This window comes from Stegostoma tigrinum, chromosome 1, assembly GCF_030684315.1.
Source record: "Stegostoma tigrinum isolate sSteTig4 chromosome 1, sSteTig4.hap1, whole genome shotgun sequence".
Taxonomy (NCBI): Eukaryota; Metazoa; Chordata; class Chondrichthyes; order Orectolobiformes; family Stegostomatidae; genus Stegostoma; species Stegostoma tigrinum.
This window is the reverse complement of record NC_081354.1, coordinates 39,842,069-39,845,993: the sequence shown is the minus strand read 5'-3', so window position 1 is coordinate 39,845,993 and position 3,925 is coordinate 39,842,069. Positions and strand designations below refer to the sequence as shown.

Here is a 3,925-nt window from a genome sequence, read left to right as displayed (position 1 = left end):
AAGATGTGAAATCTTTTATATTATAGAAAAAAAAACAAAAGTACACTATTTTTAAGTATTTTCACTATCGAGAAATGGCTTTTAAATAACTCTGCTTCCATACTAATCGAATATTAGTAAACTAAACTGCAGGAAAGTGATCAGGCTAGAGGCATCAACTCCATTTTTTTTCAAAGCCAAATATATACATGCGCAGAATAAAAGGGTTCAAAACTTGTAATTTAATACAGTACCATAAGACATTCCTGTATACCTTCTTCTTAACATTGGTGTTAATATGAAATACTTGGCAATGCTTGACATTTGAAATAAAATTTTCATATGGTTTATATGCAAAAAGTGTAACTTATTCTAACAGAAATGACCACAATGGGCCCAGTTACTTGTTGCTAGCAGGAATAATATGAATGATGTAAGAAACATTCCAAAACTACCCCACCTTGATTATTTTAGTTGTTACTGGTTTCTGCGAAGATGCAAATTTTTTTTATGTGTAGTAATTTTAGCCTTATTGAACTGAAAATTGTAATCAAGACAGAGCTGTCACACTGTAATGAACTTATGGAGGATAGAAACCTTCCTTGGAGCAGAAATGCAAAAGCTTATTTGGTATTGATTTTCAGTATAATTGTCATATTATCTGCAGTTTCAGCACTGATGCTTAATTATTTATTTTAAATGGGCAAAATGCCATTAAAGTACTGGACAATGGGATGTTATAAGAATGTGTAAGTGTTTGTGTCCTTTTTTGGTATAGTGTAACTTTAAAGCTATGGTGTAGTATATTTAATTTGTTTGTCAAGAAAGGGCTTTTGAAAGTCATGTAATCTCAGCTGGTTTGAGGGTGCAATAAATATATTATTTGTCCTATTTTCTGGTTACTCTTCTGTGCCAGTTCCCCTCTTAAGATAAGCATGAAATTTGTTTTCTGTCAATGTTATTCCATTTGTTTCCATTGATTGTCAGCAAAACTAATATTTCACCAGTATCGCAGTTTGGATTTTCCAATATATGGCAGTAGATTTCTGTTAAACATCCTGTTGAATGTCTTGTGTCTTTAAATGTGTTTTAGTTTGCTTTAAATACTCTGAGTTGCAATTACAGTAAGCTTCAACTAATATTGTTGTCACCATACCATTGCCTGAAGAATGAATGTTTTAAGTAATAGGGAAATTGCCACCTCTGAGAAGCCATACATATTACATGTTATTAAAGCGTCAGTGAAAGGTTTTAAGAGTTGTATCAAAGCTCACTGGAACATTTGAAATTGTTTGAAATATGGTCATCTGCACCTCAAATGTTGGAAAGCCCCTTTCTTTTACAGAATCAGACAAATACAAACAGGTTATAAAACCCATTAATGTTGTGCACAATAATAATGCACGTAACAGAAGAAATATGCTAATTGATGTTCCTTCATAAGCCTAACTTCCTAAAGATTACTTTGGTTATTTGTGTCATTTTGCACCAGAATGCAAGTTTACACATTGGTCTCCGCAAAGATCCAAGTGTCATTTAATGTAACACCATATGGTTAACACTAAAGCTTTTACACAAAAGGAAAACATTGCAGATGCTGGAAATCTGAAACAATACCAGAAAATGCTGAAAGTACTTGTATATCTGACCTCACCGATTCTCCATGGTTTTGCATCAGAATCTTATGGACTCATACCCTTTCAGTGTGGTAAGAACCTTTTTGAGTAGGTATTTTTGTTACTTTGGATAGCAGGTGGGATAGCATACCTAAAGAAGCAATGGATCTCTATTTATGGGAGTGATAGTGGGACTCCCAGTGGCAGCAATGATTATATTATTTATCCATAATGAGCAAGGAAATGCCTGCAGAATGGAGGAAACATGTAAAATGCCTGCCTCTCCTCATCTTACCCAAGGCACATTGATTTGTCTCTCTTGGCAATAACTGAAGAGGAGTCTTCTTCCTTGAAAGTGATGTGAGGATGCCAGTGAGCCTCATGGGCAGCTGTGTCTGCAAATCATAGAAGTTGTCAAGATCATAAATATGGTGCTATGGACCTGGATCTAGGTCCAGCAAGGAGAGTAGCCAGCAATTTTCAGCTTGCATTACTGTCTCACCTACATAGTGTTTTCTGAGGCGGTTCTTCTCTGACTAATACAAATTGCTGCAACACACAACTCTTTTCCTCTGGATCTCACTTAATCTCTATCTTAATGGAACATTATCCTATTACCTCCATGCACCTATTACTGTTTACCCTCCATGTTCAGTAAAGAGTTATTGCCTCACACTTCTAACTCCCTGTCTTTTCCATGACAAAAATAGAGTGTTCACAGCTCCAGGGAGAAGTGTAGAATTGGGGTTGGAACTGTAGTCGTGGTGATGCAAGAAGAGGCCCTATGAGTTAAGCAAGGTAACACCATCAGGCCCTTTGCCAATGCAGAGATGAGGGTGTCATGGTGGCGGAGTGTGCAGCATTGCTGCCTCACAGCACCAGGGACCCAGATTGGATTCTACCCTCGGGCAAAGGTTTGTGTGCAGTTTGCATATTCTCCCATATCTGCATGGGTTTCCTCCCACAGTCCAAAGATGTGCTGATTAGGTAGATTGGCCATGCTAAATTGCCTGTGATGTTCAGGGGTGCCTAGATTAGGTGGGTTAAAGGGGTATGGGTCTGTGTGGGATGTTCTGAGGGTCATGTGGACTTGTTGGGCTGAAGGGCCTGTTTCTACTTTGTAGGGATTCTCTGAAAAAAAAATCTGGTGATATCATTAATACCATACAGCCACTTGGTATTTTACTGTCACTCACGTGATTTAAATGCATGCTCCATACTGTGCTTATATGGGTTCCACAGTCAGTCCTCTTTCACCACACACAGAAACTAGTGATGCTAACCAAGGAAAGCAGAATGAATTGTAAGTGATCCACCACTCATTTGAATTCTCCTATGACTCCTGTATACCTTTCACCCATGTAGATCCACACACTTTGTTGAGATCAACCACTCTGATAAATGGGGTGGTATTCAGTGAGGACCATATCCTAAAATGTGTGTAAGACATTGTTAGACCTTTGCCAGAATACTGAATACAGTTCTGGATACTACATTAGAGGAAAGTATGCATACATTGGAGAGAATGCGGAAGACACATACATAAATTGTTTCAGGAACAGGAAACATAAAACCATGAAGATAGATCAAAGAAGTTGGGGCTGTTCTCCTCAGAGGGAAGAAGACCTCAGAAAATGTCTGATGGAGGTTTTCATCATCAACAGCCTGGAAAGTAATGATTGGCCTTTTTCTGAACTGTGACTATTTTTTGATTCTGTGATGAATTTTTAGATTTGTTCTTGAGATGTACACATCATTTGGAAGGCTGGCATTGCCCATACCAACTCACTCATGAGGCATTGATAGTGGGCAATGCATAAAATACACAGTGAAGATTGGCAAATTCAACTCCAGGTAGCACTAAAATGCCCTAGAAAATTCAGTTGGGAGGCAATGAATAATGAAAAAATCCTGCAAATACCACGCACATGAACAGTGAAGTGCTGCATCTCCAGTTAGGGACTTACATTCGCTACCGTAAGGCAAACGGTGGAGAGGAATGGAAGATGGGAGGATACTGACACAGGCAGATAGCCTCATTAAGAGAAAAGGAGAGGACAAGGGTGAGCTAAGGGTTCTGTGACTGACAATCAGTATCTCTGAAGGAGTGGGTGAGATGAGGAATCTAGGCATAAAAGCCAAAATTGTCATGGTGGACCTAAGTGGGATTCAGAGCATAAACTAGAATAAGATTCTTCTGGTCTAAATTTGAAATAAGAGTAAAATATAAACAAGAGTCCATATTTAATTAAAATCTGTCTGGACCTCGTAAGTGTAAGTACACTCGGAATGGTCTATATTTGAAACAAGGGTAAAATATAGAACATAGA

At 38.1% G+C, this 3,925-nt stretch overlaps 1 protein-coding gene across 5 annotated transcripts in view; it reads left to right on the top strand.

Moving 5' to 3' along the window:
* Positions 1–870, top strand: part of gria2b (glutamate receptor, ionotropic, AMPA 2b) — a 141,647-nt gene extending 140,777 nt beyond the window's left edge. For all 5 annotated transcript variants that reach the window (XM_059644847.1, XM_048543878.2, XM_048543910.2 and 2 more), the window contains one exon: positions 1–870. This exon is cut by the window's left edge and continues 509 nt beyond it. The gene's annotated coding sequence lies outside the window, so the exon portion shown is untranslated.
* The last annotated feature ends 3,055 nt before the right edge of the window (positions 871–3,925 follow it).